Here is a 14,570-nt window from a genome sequence, read left to right on the forward strand (position 1 = left end):
TCCTTAACTCTTTTGACCCTGTGTTGTTACCTCTTACTTATTGTCCTAATATTTACTAAGGTGGCCTCATGTCTCGGTCAGGGAACCTGGCTTTGTTCTGGAAATCCAGTTCTCCTGGGTAGCATTCAGTTGACATAACTATAAGAGTCCCTCTTCTTGCAGTCCCCTACCTCATTCGCTATGCACCTTCCAGCTTCTGCAACGATTGAGGCTGGGGTCCTACAGACAACATTTACAACAAAGTTCCTGTGGCATCATTTACAGTTCTTACTATTGTGCACAGTCATCCTGTGCACTGAAGGAGGCAGGGGTTCTGTGAAGAAATTAGTATGTAATTATGTAATTAAAGATTGCAACATACTACAAAGGCTGCAGGGGGCTGAATCAAGGTTGCACAGGTGGGGAACTGAGAAGAATTGCCCACACTGAATGTCTTAAGGCTCCTACTATGATTCTTTTACCTCCATTCTTAGACTGAATTATTTCTGTTTTTTATGAGCAATAAAGAAAGACCTTTTGTTAGTATTTATGATTTTGTCAAGGTACCAAAGTGATGGGCAGTGGTGAGCTGAAGCTGGTTCACACCGGTTCACTGGAACCGGTTGTTAAATTTAGAAGCCCTTTTAGAACCAGGGTAGCGTAGCTGGTGGGGAGCAGCCACTCCCCCCCCTGATCACATCAAAAGTGCGCCTTAGGCGCCGAGTCCATGGGTGCTCCAGGGCTGGAACACCCACAGGGAAAATTTGGTGGGTGCAGAGCACCCACTGGCAGCTTCCCGCCCTGCCCCCGGCCCTAGCTCACCTCTGCTCCGCTTCCGCCCCGGAGTTACGCTCCACCCCTCTCTGCTTCTCCAACCCCCCGGGCTTCCCACAAATCAGCTGTTTGCACAGGAAGCCTGGGAGGGCTGAGAAGCAAGCAGTGGCTTCGCGCTCAGGCCCAAGGAGGCGGAGCGGAGGTGAGCTGGGCTGGCAGGGGCGCGAGGAGGGCCGCCCGCGCTGCAGTAGGTAACCGGGGGGGCGCGCGGGGAACCGCTCCCCGCCCCAGCTCACCTCCACCTCTGCCTCCCTGGGTCTGAGCTGCTTCTCAGCCCTTCCAGGCGAACAGCTGATTCGCGGGAAGCCAGGGGGAGGGGCGGAGAAGCAGAGTGGGGCGGAGCGTAACTCGGGCGGAGGCAGAGTGGAGAGGAGCTGCCGGTGGGTGCTCTGCACCAACCAAATTTTCCCCGTGGGTGCTCCAGCCCCAGAGCACCCACAGAGTCGGCGCGTAAGGTGCCACTTTTGATGTGATCAGTGATCTGCTTCCCCCACCCCCCCCAGCTACGCTACCCCGCCCCTCGGAGCCAGAGGGACCTGCCGGATGCTTCCCGAGAGCTGCCCCAGGTAAGCACCACCGGGACTCCCCAGCAGGTCCCTCTGGCTCTTAGGGGCAGGGCGGGGTGGGCACCCACTACGATGGCCCGCGAGACCCTCCTGCCTGGTTCCAGGGGCAGTCAGGGGAGGGGGGTGGATGGGGCAGGAGTCCTGGGGGGCGGGGAGGGAAGTGGTTGTTAAGATTTTGGCAGCTCATCAGTGGTGATGGGTATGATGTAAATTCATATCTTGCATGTACTGGTGACAGAAAAGTTAAGGAAACAGCATGTAAGAGAAAATAGCTTTTTTTTCCTGATGTATAATAACTTTTTGACTTTTTTTTTTTACAAGACTTGCACTTAGTATTTCCTACATTCCTCACCAAAGTCCTTGATAAAATATTTGTCTTAAATGAATATTTGTTTTTTTCCTAAGGTTACAAGGAAAGGGTAACTACAGTTAATTCCTCTTTGAGTACATGTTAATGTGGATCCCATTGTAGCTATGCATATGCCATGTGTGCGTGAGATCGGAATCTTTTGAATAGCAGCATCTAGCATGCACCTTGTACCTATTAGTGCACTTGTGAGAGAGCATAAAGGGGTAGAGTGGCTTGACCCTCCTTCAGTTCCCTCTTTCCATGTGCAGCAAGATGGAACTGGGTTGTGTCTGACCTGCATCTGATTTTTCAGCACTCATTTCAGTGAAGAAATGCTTCTTCTTTTCTCCTTTTTATTAGTTGCTTCATTTTAGCTTTTGGGTGTTCCAAAAAGAAAAGTTGCGGGGAGAAGAAGAAAGCAGTGAGAATGGATGGAGGAGGTCCCCCCCCAGTACAGCAGAGTGAGGTGCTTCACACCTACCTTTAGCTATGGCAGACTCAAAACCCACTGGATTTAAACCCTGTTCTCCCTCTGATGACTTAGGGCATGTCTACACTTACCTCTGGAGCGATCGATCCAGCGGGGGTTGATTTATCACGTCTAGTTGACTAATAAACTCTACTCTGTTTTGAAAACGCTTCCTGGTGTCACTGCAAATACTTGCTGAGGAGCATTGATCCCTGAAGAGTATAAAAATCTCAGTAGGAGATTATCTCAGTTGGACTGACTGGGCAGAGTTCACAGTATGAAACAGAAATGCAGGAGCCCAGGTGCTCAGTATCTGAGGCAGTGAGGCTGTGGGTCCTACACGGAAGGTAGAGTGGGACACTTGGGGTGGGGAGGGCGGTCTTGCCCACTGAAAGGTTTTCTCCAAGGGGCTGTTTAAAAGCTGGGGCATAGCACAGATCCCAGGAAAACATGACAACATCCTCTGACGAACATCCCATCTGCCACTCCTTTTCTTTCCGCATGTGGAAATCTGGAGATGCAAAGCTCAAGTAGCACCTCTTAGAGCATCCATGAAGGCAGCTTCAGCTCCAGTAGAGACATCCTCCCAGACCTCAAATGGATGAAAAAAAACCCCCTACCAGCTCTTGCCCAAGAGCTGCTTTCACTTTTATGCTCATCTGACACTGGGGGTCACTTGTCATCTCTGGTCTAGGAGGAGACCAGATCCACCAAGGGCGTCAAGATAAGGAACCTTAGGAGATGTACCATTTTGGCCAGAACTTCTACTCTTCAGCATCCCCCCATTTCCACATTGTGAATTATCAAGTGCTGTTCATGAAAGAAAACTTTCTGATTTGGGGAGAGGTGACTCCTTTCCTATTTTGACTACTGCAGGAAAGTTGTGAAGTAGTAAAAGGCATGATGGAAGAGTGGCAGATGGTATCCAAGATAGCGCTACAAGTGGCAATGGATGAATCTAATACAACTACATGTTTTATGGCCACAGCAGTTACATTGTGCTGGGCCTCCTGGCTTCAGGAATCCAGAATACCAAAGGAAGTCCCGGTGAGAATTGAGGACTTACTTTTTCAGAGTATGAATTTATTTAGTTCACTAATGGAGGAGGTACTCCATTCCTTCTGTGACTCTAGGGCACCGCTCAGATCATTGGGCATTTGTACCCTATCACTTTACCGCAAACCCTTCTAGTACCAACCATCTCAGGAACAGAGAACGCCATCTTTCTCTCACAGTTACCACCATGAATATCCACCCAGAAAGCAACTCTGCTGTTCATGGAGGTGCCCATCATCATGCTCTGTTGCACACAACCTCCCTCCCAGAGGTAGCAGGTTTGACAAGATGAGTGAGAGCTATGCCAAAACCAGTCCAAAGTTGACCTTCAGACACTGCCTTGACTTCTTCCACTGGGCATGGATAGACATCACAGATGACAAATGGGTATTGGACATTGTTGCCTGTAGGAGTGTGTGGCCGTACTTCCCCATCAGCCTCGGAGGAAGACCAAGCCCCCTCCCTCTTGGGCCCCTGGCAAGACAAGGGTTACTGGGGGATTAGCAATCTCTGTGGACCTGGCCCTCTAAACAGGGCCAGGCAGCAAGTGGTCCAGGCAGGGATCTGGCCTCAGGCAGGACTGAGCAACAAATGGTCTAACAAGCTCAGGCCCTCATGCATGGTGAAGCAACAAGCAGTCTAGGGCTCAGGCATGCAGGCAGGGCACAGCACCAAATAGTCTAGGGGTCTCAGGCCCTCAGGCATGGCAGAGCACCAAACAGTCTATCACCTAACGTCTTAGCTCAGGGAGGCAGCAGACAAGCACAGTTCTCTTGGCCAAAGGTAGGGAGGCTGCCACCACAGGGGTGAGTTGGTAGCAGGGGTAGGGGAGCCCAGTCCCACCATACTACACCGGGTCCCAACCCAGGGCCCAACAGTGGCAGATGGTCCCACCACTCTTTCAGTGGAGATGCAGCCGAAACACGCTGACCTGGATTCAGGCAACAACACAACTAGACTATAGTTGGGTGTCCCTGGTCTACTTCCTACACTCACCTCATTGTGTACCTGTGCCTCGGGATTGTCCTCAGTCTCCCTGGGTTATGTCGCCAGTGGCAATCTCAGCATCTTGGCGTCCTTGGCTGGCAGCTCTGGTAATCCTGGTGAGTCCTCAGTGCTGTAGAGGTCCTCTTCAGGCTCCCGCTCTAGCAGCGGGTGGGAGGCGTCTGTCTCCCTCAACGACTTCAGCCCAATTGAGCTGCAGGGCCTGCCTTATATACTTCCTGTCCCGCCCCTCTGCTTGGCAGTCCTGGCTCCATGCACCAGGGGATGGGTGGCGGCTTTCCCCATCAGTTTCAGAGGGAGGCCACACCTTTTCTCTCTATTGCCCATGGCTACTCATCCAGTTCATTCTCTTGCCTCTCTTCCCTGTCCCTTCTCATGAAAGCCTTTTGGAAACAGAAGTGGCCTTGTTACTTTGTCAAGAGGTGTAGAAGAGGTTATGCAGGATTATAGGGGAAAGTTTTCTGTTCCTGATGTTTCCTCATTCCAGAGGAAAAAGGGGGGTCTTCATCCTATGCTGGATACTCAAGAAATACATACTCCAACTCAGATATGGGATGATAATACTTGCCTCCTCTATTCCATCCCCTCAACCTTAGGACTGGTTTGTTGCTTTCAATTTACTTCCACATCAGCATCCTCCCAGCCCATAGGAAGTACCTGAGATTTACAATGAGACGGAATCACTATCAGTACAAGGTACTACTCTTTGGGCTCTTTATAGCATTGATTCTTTATGAAGTGCCTAGCTGTGGTGCTGGTGCACATAAAGAAGAAGGGCATCCATTTGTCTGTCTTATCTGGATGACTGGCTGATCAGAGGCATATCACAGCTGGAAGTTTTGACAAGCCTTAGCTGTGCCCTCTTTCTGTTCATCCCGTTAGGCCTTCTTGTGAACAACAAGAATTCCTCTTTTATTGCATCCCAGATGATGGAGTTCATAGGACCCAGAATCGAGTCTACCATAGCAAGGGCTTAGTTACCTCAAGACAGAGTTCTTGCTCTCTGATCATTCATGAAGACTGTGATTTCACATCCAGTAGTGATGGTACAGACCTATCTTACATTATTGGGCCATATATCTGTGTGTACGTACTGCTTTCTAGCCTTCGCTGGGGCCCCTACAGTTCTGGCTCATATTTGATGTACTTTCCTTCAATGCATCAGATTAGCAAGTCAGTTGTGGTTCCATTGCATGTGCACATGCAAAATTGATCTGGTGGTTGCTTCCCAAAAAACATTTAGAAAGGGGGTGCCATTGTGTCACTATTATTATCCAGAGCATTAGTGTGTTATTGTCCAGAGCATTAGTTATGGACCCTTCTGGTACAAGTTGGGGAGCCCACATGGATCATCTGCAAATACCAGAGGCTTGGTTCTTGGAAGAAATTAAAAAATACATAAACAACTTAGAGCTCAAAACCATCACACTGGCATGCATGACATTCCTCCTAGTCCTGAGACAGTCAGTAGTGCAAATACTGACAGATAGTACATCCACAATGCACTACCTAAACAAGAAGGGTGACTGTGCTCTGCCTCCTCTTGCAATGATGCGATCATGCTGTCACACTCATGCTCCCCACACTGTATATCTCCAACAGCCCTGGGAGACAACTGTGACCTGGCAGACCTCCTAAGCAGGCAATCTGTCACCAACTATGAGTGGTCACTGCTGAATCCATCATCAGCTTGATATTCCACCAATGGGAAAATCTGGTGTTTGGCACCTGGGACAATGCTAAATGTCCAAACTTCTGTTCCAGTGGAGGCATGATCCAGAGATCTCTACCAGATGCCTTCCTTTTGACATGGAATTAGGGCCTTCTTTACAGCTTCCCACTGATCACATTAATCCTCAGGATGGTTGCCAAAGCTAGATGAGGTTAGGTGAAACTCTGCCTCATAGCTCCCTATGGCTGAGACCATTCTGGCTGATGGATTCACTGCAGATGTCTGTACAATCACAGATAAGGCTCCTGGATTGGCCAGACCTGACATTGCAAGATCTGGGTCCAGTATTCCATCTAGACCCAAAGTTCTGCAGCTGATGGCCTGGATGTTGTCTGGTTGAGTGCCATGGAAGTGGACTGCCCCTCACATGTTTCATAGATCCTGGCACAGAGCACGGCATTATCTGTGAGGAAAACTTATTCCTTGAAACGGAACAGGTTCTTGATATGGACAGCCCAACATGGCCTAGAAGTGGTGCAAAATACCAATCCCGATACCAAGGATTTTGGGCTATTTGCTGCAATTAAAACACTCTGGATTCTCAGTTCAGTTAAAGTCCATCTGACGGCAATATTTTCATATCATTCACTGGTAGTCCTTTTCAATCTTCTCTTATCCAGTGGTATCTGAATTTCTTAATGGCCTTATGCATGCCTACCCACTGGTTAAAGATCCTGCTCCAGTGTGGGACCTCAGTATCCTCTTTCACAGATTCACAGTTAGTGAGCTGCAGGTGCACATGGCAGAACCTCCATGTAATTCATTTCATAGCTATAAAGTGGTACTGAGACATTTATGCAAAATTCCTCCCCAAGGTGATTGTGGAATTCTATTTGGATCAATCAACTTGCTTGTGTTCCTCCCAAAACCCTGTTCTGTGTGAGTGGAGAAAAAGCTCTACACCTACAATTTATCCAGAGCTCTCCGATATTACATAGACACGACCAAATCATTGTCAGTCTTAACATCTATTTTTAGCTATGGCTGGCCACTCCAAAGGGTCAAGCCATTTTATCCCAAAGACTTTCAAAATGGATAATGTATATCTCTCTGTGCTACTAGGTGGCTGATGTCCCTCTGATAGTTAGGGCTTATTCCACCGGAGGTCAAGCAGCATTTTGAGCATGTCTCTGCAACTTGCCAATAACCCAAATCTGCAAGGCTGCTACATGGAACAATCTGCTAACATTCGTAAAGCATTATGTTGTGAAATGGCTGCTAACTGGTATGCAAAGTTTAGAAAAGCTGTACTCCAGTCTTTGTTTGACTGTTGCAGCTGATGCTCACCCTCCTGAATAAGATACTGCTTGTCAGTCACTTACAGTAGGATCAACATTAATATCTATTTGATGAAGAGAGGATGGGTATTTGCCCCACACTTACTATTTTTGTTTTTTTTCAAGTATAAATCCCACAACCTAGCCTCTATCCCCACTTTAGGAGTCCTCAGCTAACATTCATTTCTGAGTTGCAACGTAACTGCTCCATCCTTTATGCTCTTGCACAGGAGGAGGCACAGGGCACATGCATGGCCCCATTGGACACTGCTATTGGAGAGATTCTGACCTTGCATGCATGAGATCCATGCACACTTACAGTGGGATCCACACTGTTAACTTCATCTTGCAGAACCACAATTACTGTGGGGTAAGCAACTGTTATTTGCTGATGGAACACTCAACACATGGGATTATCATTATGTAATATGTTAGTTACTGGTTTATTCATTGTGGATTACAATCTTTTATTGAAGTCAGTGAAAGAGTATAACAGCTTATTGACGTCAGTAGAGGACTGTTACAATACCCTTATTGTGAATGATCTTTTACAGCCTTTCGTGGATGTCAGTAAATGAAAAGTGACAATTAAAATCTCAATCTTTAATTTTCTCCTTTTACTGAAATTTACTTTCAGGCATCTGCTGCTGTTATGACATTAGCAACAGTCCCAAATGAATATAATCTTGTACTCTGGGGTTATCTTTTGTCCTCTGTTCCCATATCTTGTAAATGTTCGAAATAAGACTGAATACAATCCAGTCATCTTCCAGACCAAGAGTATCCTCTCTAGCACCACACTGATCTTCCTTTCTTGCAAATGTGGATACGTCACGTACTAATTTTGGTGTAGATTGTGTGCCTCATTGCTTTATAGACATGTAAGGAGAGAGAGTCTCTGTCCCACTGAGCTCTCAGACAAAATAGTTAGGCAGAGAAAGTATATTGGGCATGCAAAGAGTTTTGAGGTACTGTAGGAATCTTATAAAGGTCACTTCTGAAAGGCTACATGGAAGAAGTATCTGAAGCAGCTTAGACCATGTCTATGCTTGCGAGCTTACAGCGGCACAGTGATACAGCCACACAGCGGAGTCGATAAGAGTGCTTGTGTAGCTGCTTTATGCTGACTGGAGACATAATTAAACCACCTCCAACAAGTGGCGGTAGCTATGTCAGTGGGAGAGCGTCTCCTGCTGACATAGTGCTGTCTACACCGGTTCTTCTGTCAGTATAACTTACGTTGCTCAGAGGGGTGGTGGTTTTTTTTGGTGTGTGTGTGTGTTTGTTTTTGTTTTTTTTAAAAAACACCTGAGCTACATAAGTTATACCAATAGAAGTGCTAGTGTAAGGCATACCCTTACTCCTGAATGCAGAGTCTCCAACTAAGGGTATGTCTACACTACGGAATAAGGTCGAATTTATAGAAGTCGGTTTTTTAGAAATAGGTTTTATATATTCGAGTGTGTGTGTCCCCACAGAAAATGCTCTAAGTGCATTAAGTGCATTAACTCGGCGGAGTGCTTCCACAGTACCGAGGCTAGAGTCGACTTCCGGAGCATTGCACTGTGGATAGCTATCCCACAGTTCCCGCAGTCTCCGCTGCCCATTGGAATTCTGGGTTGAGATCCCAATGCCTGATGGGGCTAAAACATTGTCGCGGGTGGTTCTGGGTACATATCATCAGGCCCCCGTTCCCTCCCTTCCTCCATGAAAGCAAGGGCAGACAATCGTTTCGCGCCTTTTTTCCTGAGTTACCTGTGCAGACGCCATACCATGGCAAGCATGGAGCCCACTCAGGTAACCGTCACCGTATGTCTCCTGGGTGCTGGCAAACGCGGTACGGCTTTGCTACACAGTAGCAGCAACCCATTGCCTTCTGGCAGCAGACTGTACAATACGACTGGTAGCCGTCCTTGTCGTGTCCGAGGTGCTCCTGGCCACGTCGGCTGGGAGCGCCTGGGCAGACATGGTCGCAGGGACTAAATTTGGAGTGACTTGACCAGGTCATTCTCTTTAGTCCTGCAGTCAGTCCTATTGAACTGTCTTATGGTGAGCAGACAGGCGATACGGATTGCTAGCATTCGTACTGTACCATCTTCTGCCGGGCAGGCAAGAGATGAGGATGGCTAGCAGTCGTACTGTACCATCTTCTGCCGAGCAGCCATGAGATGTGGATGGCATGCAGTCCTTCTGCACCGTCTGCTGCCAGCCAAAGATGTAAAAGATAGATGGAGTGGATCAAAACAAGAAATAGACCAGATTTGTTTTGTATTCATTTACCTCCTCCCCTGTCTAGGGGACTCATTCCTCTAGGTCACACTGCAGTCACTCTCAGAGAAGGTGCAGCGAGGTAAATCTAGCCATGTATCAATCAGAGGCCAGGCTAACCTCCTTGTTCCAATAAGAACAATAACTTAGGTGCACCATTTCTTATTGGAACCCTCCGTGAAGTCCTGCCTGACATACTCCTTGATGTAAAGACACCCCCTTTGTTGATTTTAGCTCCCTGAAGCCAACCCTGTAAGCCGTGTTGTCAGTCGCCCCTCCCTCCGTCAGAGCAACGACAGACAATTGTTCCGCGCCTTTTTTCTGTGCGGACGCCATACCAAGGCAAGCATGGAGGCCACTCAGCTCACTTTGGCAATTAGGAGCACATTAAACACCACACGCATTATCCAGCAGTATATGCAGCACCAGAACCGGGCAAAGCGATACCGGGCGAGGAGGCGACGTCAGCACAGTCACGTGAGTGATCAGGACATGGACACAGATTTCTCTGAAAGCATGGGCCCTGCCAATGCATGCATCATGGTGCTAATGGGGCAGGTTCATGCTGTGGAACGCCGATTCTGGGCTCGGGAAACAAGCACAGACTGGTGGGACCGCATAGTGTTCACAGTGGCTGCGAAACTTTCGCATGCGTAAGGGCACTTTCATGGAACTTTGTGACTTGCTTTCCCCTGCCCTGAGGCGCATGAATACCAAGATGAGAGCAGCCCTCACAGTTGAGAAGCGAGTGGCGATAGCCCTGTGGAAGCTTGCAACGCCAGACAGCTACCGGTCAGTTGGGAATCAATTTGGAGTGGGCAAATCTACTGTTGGGGCTGCTGTGATGCAAGTAGCCCACGCAATCAAAGATCATCTGATACCAAGGGTAGTGACCCTGGGAAATGTGCAGGTCATAGTGGATGGCTTTGCTGCAATGGGATTCCCTAACTGTGGTGGGGCCATAGACGGAACCCATATCCCTATCTTGGCACCGGAGCACCAAGCCGCCGAGTACATAAACCGCAAGGGGTACTTTTCGATAGTGCTGCAAGCTCTGGTGGATCACAAGGGACGTTTCACCAACATCAACGTGGGATGGCCGGGAAAGGTACATGACGCTCGCATCTTCAGGAACTCTGGTCTGTTTCAAAAGCTGCAGGAAGGGACTTTATTCCCAGACCAGAAAATAACTGTTGGGGATGTTGAAATGCCTATATGTATCCTTGGGGACCCAGCCTACCCCTTAATGCCATGGCTCATGAAGCCGTACACAGGCAGCCTGGACAGCAGTCAGGAGCTGTTCAACTACAGGCTGAGCAAGTGCAGAATGGTGGTAGAATGTGCATTTGGACGTTTAAAGGCGCGCTGGCGCAGTTTACTGACTCGCTTAGACCTCAGCGAAACCAATATTCCCACTGTTATTACTGCTTGCTGTGTGCTCCACAATATCTGTGAGAGTAAGGGGGAGACGTTTATGGCAGGGTGGGAGGTTGAGGCAAATCTCCTGGCTGCTGGTTACGCGCAGCCAGACACCAGGGCGGTTAGAAGAGCACAGGAGGGCGCGGTACGCATCAGAGAAGCTTTGAAAACCAGTTTCATGACTGGCCAGGCTACGGTGTGAAAGTTCTGTTTGTTTCTCCTTGATGAAACTCCCAGCCCCTTGGTTCACTCTACTTCCCTATAAGCTAACCACCCGCCCCTCCTCCCTTCAGTCACCGCTTGCAGAGGCAATAAAGTCATTGTTGCTTCACATTCATGCGTTCTTTATTCATTCATCACACAAATAGGGGGATGACTACCAAGGTAGCCCAGGAGGGATGGTGGAGGAGGGAAGGAAAATGCCACACAGCACTTTAAGCACAGCACTTTAAAAGTTTACAACTTTAAAATTTATTGAATGACAGCCTTCTTTTTTTTGGGCAATCCTCTGTGGCGGAGTGGCTGGTTGGCCGGAGGCCCCCCACCGTGTTCTTGGGCGTCTGGGTGTGGAGGCTATGGAACTTGGGGAGGAGGGCGGTTGGTTACAGAGGGGCAGCAGTGGCAGTCTGTGCTCCAGCTGCCTTTGCTGCAGCTCAACCATACACTGGAGCATACTGGTTTGGTCCTCCAGCAGCCTCAGCATTGAATCCTTCCTCCTCTCATCACGCTGCCGCCACATTTGAGCTTCAGCCCGCCACCTCTCCTCCCGGTCATTTTGTGCTTTCCTGCACTCTGACATTATTTGCCTCCACGCATTCGTCTGTGCTCTGTCAGTGTGGGAGGACAGCATGAGCTCGGAGAACATTTCATCGCGAGTGCGTTTTTTTTTTCTTTCTAAGCTTCACTAGCCTCTGGGAAGGAGAAGATCCTGTGATCATTGAAACACATGCAGCTGGTGGAGAAAAAAAAGGGACAGCGGTATTTAAAAAGACATATTTTATAAAACAGTGGCTACGCTCTTTCAGGGTAAACCTTGCTGTTAACATTACATACATAGCACATGTGCTTTCGTTACAAGGTCGCATTTTGCCTCCCCCCACCGCATGGCTACCCCCTCAACCCTCCTCCCTCCCCGTGACGAACAGCGGGGAACATTTCTGTTCAGCCGCAGGCAAACAGCCCAGCAGGAATGGGCTCCTCTCACTGTCCCCTGAAGAAAAGCACTCTATTTCAACCAGGTGACCATGAATTATATCTCACTCTCCTGAGGATAACACAGAGAGATAAAGAACGGATGTTGTTTGAATGCCAGCAAACATACAGTGCAATGCTTTGTTCTACAATGATTCCCGACTACGTGCTACTGGCCTGGTGTGGTAAAGTGTCCTACCATGGTGGACGGAATAAGGCTGCCCTCCCCAGAAACCTTTTGCAAAGGCTTTGGGAGTACATCTAGGAGAGCCGCAAATGCCAGGGCAAAGTAATCCTTTCACATGCTTGCTTTTAAACCATGTACAGTATTTTAAAAGGTACACTCACCAGAGGTCCCTTCTCCGCCCGCTGGGTCCAGGAGGCAGCCTTGGGTGGGTTCGGGGGGTACTGGCTCCAGGTCCAGGGTGAGAAACAGTTCCTGGCTGTCGGGAAAACCGGTTTCTCCGCTTGCTTGCTGTGAGCTATCTACAACCTCCTCCTCCTCCTCATCATCTTCGTCCCTGAAACCTGCTCCCGTGTTGCCTCCATCTCCATTGAAGGAGTCAAACAACACGGCTGGGGTAGTGGTGGCTGAACCCCCTAAAATGGCATGCAGCTCATCATAGAAGCGGCATGTTTGGGGCTCTGACCCGGAGCGGCTGTTCGCCTCTCTGGTTTTCTTGTAGGCTTGCCTCAGCTCCTTCAGTTTCACGCGGCACTGCTTCGGGTCCCTGTTATGGCTTCTGTCCTTCATGCCCTGGGAGATTTTGACAAAGGTTTTGGCATTTCGAAAACTGGAACGGAGTTCTGATAGCACGGATTCCTCTCCTCAAACAGCGATCAGATCCCGTACCTCCCGTTCGGTCCATGCTGGAGCTCTTTTGTGATTCTGGGACTCCATCATGGTCACCTGCAGCTTGACACGCTGGCCAAACAGGAAATAAGATTTAAAAGTTCGCGGTTCTTTTCCTGTCTACCTGGCCATGCATCTGAGTTGAGAGTGGTGTCCAGAGCGGTCACAATGGAGTACTCTGGGATAGCTCCCGGAGGCCAATACCATCGAATTGTGTCCACAGTACCCCAAATTCGAGCCAGCAAGGCCGATTTAAGCGCTAATCCACTTGTCAGGGGTGGAGTAAGGAAATCGATTTTAAGAGCCCTTTAAGTCGAAATAAAGGGCTTCATCGTGTGGATGGGTGCAGGTTTACATCGATTTAATGCTGCTAAATTCGACCTAAAGTCCTAGTGTAGACCAGGGCTTAGTAACGTTAGGTCAAGCATGTGTCAAAGTCAGATTCAGGACTCACATAATTTGTCAGACCACTCTGTTTATTAGCAAAGCTCTTTGCTAATGCACCGAGATGTGAGCCCCTCTCTGAGGCTCAAGATAACTTATTTATACAGCTAAGCCAAAGCCAATTTAACATAAGAGACAAAAGAAAGCAGAAACTGACAAATATACATACATATCTTATTTGCATACTAACGTTTACCAATCTCCTAGCTCAGTAGGAGCTCTAAGTTAATTAGTTTGAGGACCCATTGTCTCCCACTCCTTAATGTTTCTCTTCCTGACAACTATATTTCAACAAACCCTTCAAGTAGCATTTCTTTAATGAATTATAATTTCAATATAATTCATTCTACTTTCACACATGTATTTATGTTATATAAATATATGTACATCTAGATAAACATGCATGTAATATTTCCTCCCCACTCCTTTACTACTTATATCATATGGGAGATGAGTGACTTGATTTTCAGTTTTCAGAGTAACAGCCGTGTTAGTCTGTATTCGCAAAAAGAAAAGGAGTACTTGTGGCACCTTAGAGACTAACCAATTTATTTGAGCATGAGCTTTCGTGAGCTACAGCTCACTTCATCGGATGCATACCGTGGAAACTGCAGCAGACTTTATATACACACAGAGAATATGAAACAATACCTCCTCCCACCCCACTGTCCTGCTGGTAATAGCTTATCTAAAGTGATCACTTTAGATAAGCTATTACCAGCAGATCACTTTAGATAAGCTATTACCAGCAGGACAGTGGGGTGGGAGGAGGTATTGTTTCATATTCTCTGTGTGTATATAAAGTCTGCTGCAGTTTCCACGGTATGCATCCGATGAAGTGAGCTGTAGCTCACGAAAGCTCATGCTCAAATAAATTGGTTAGTCTCTAAGGTGCCACAAGTACTCCTTTTCTTTTTGATTTTCAGTGTGTGTGTACTGTGGAAGCAGTGTATGGAGCCTGATCCTAATAGGTTATGAATACATCCAAATCCCTTTGATTTTAGTTCTTCACAGTATAGGACCGTTCTTCTTCGAGAAGGAAGAGTCTTGTGTCACTCAACAGCAACTACTGTATGCTTATCAAGGCTACTGTTTCCTTAGCTCAGTTTTTTTGTCAGAAGTATAATA

General features: G+C 48.0%; 1 protein-coding gene across 1 annotated transcript in view; it reads left to right on the forward strand.

Annotated features, from left to right (window-relative positions):
• The window catches only part of FRYL (FRY like transcription coactivator), a 416,688-nt gene that overhangs the window by 150,372 nt on the left and 251,746 nt on the right, over positions 1–14,570 (forward strand). The window lies entirely within an intron of this gene.

Source organism: Lepidochelys olivacea (assembly GCF_965140295.1).
Source record: "Lepidochelys olivacea isolate rLepOli2 genome assembly, chromosome: 4".
NCBI classification, from domain to species: Eukaryota; Metazoa; Chordata; order Testudines; family Cheloniidae; genus Lepidochelys; species Lepidochelys olivacea.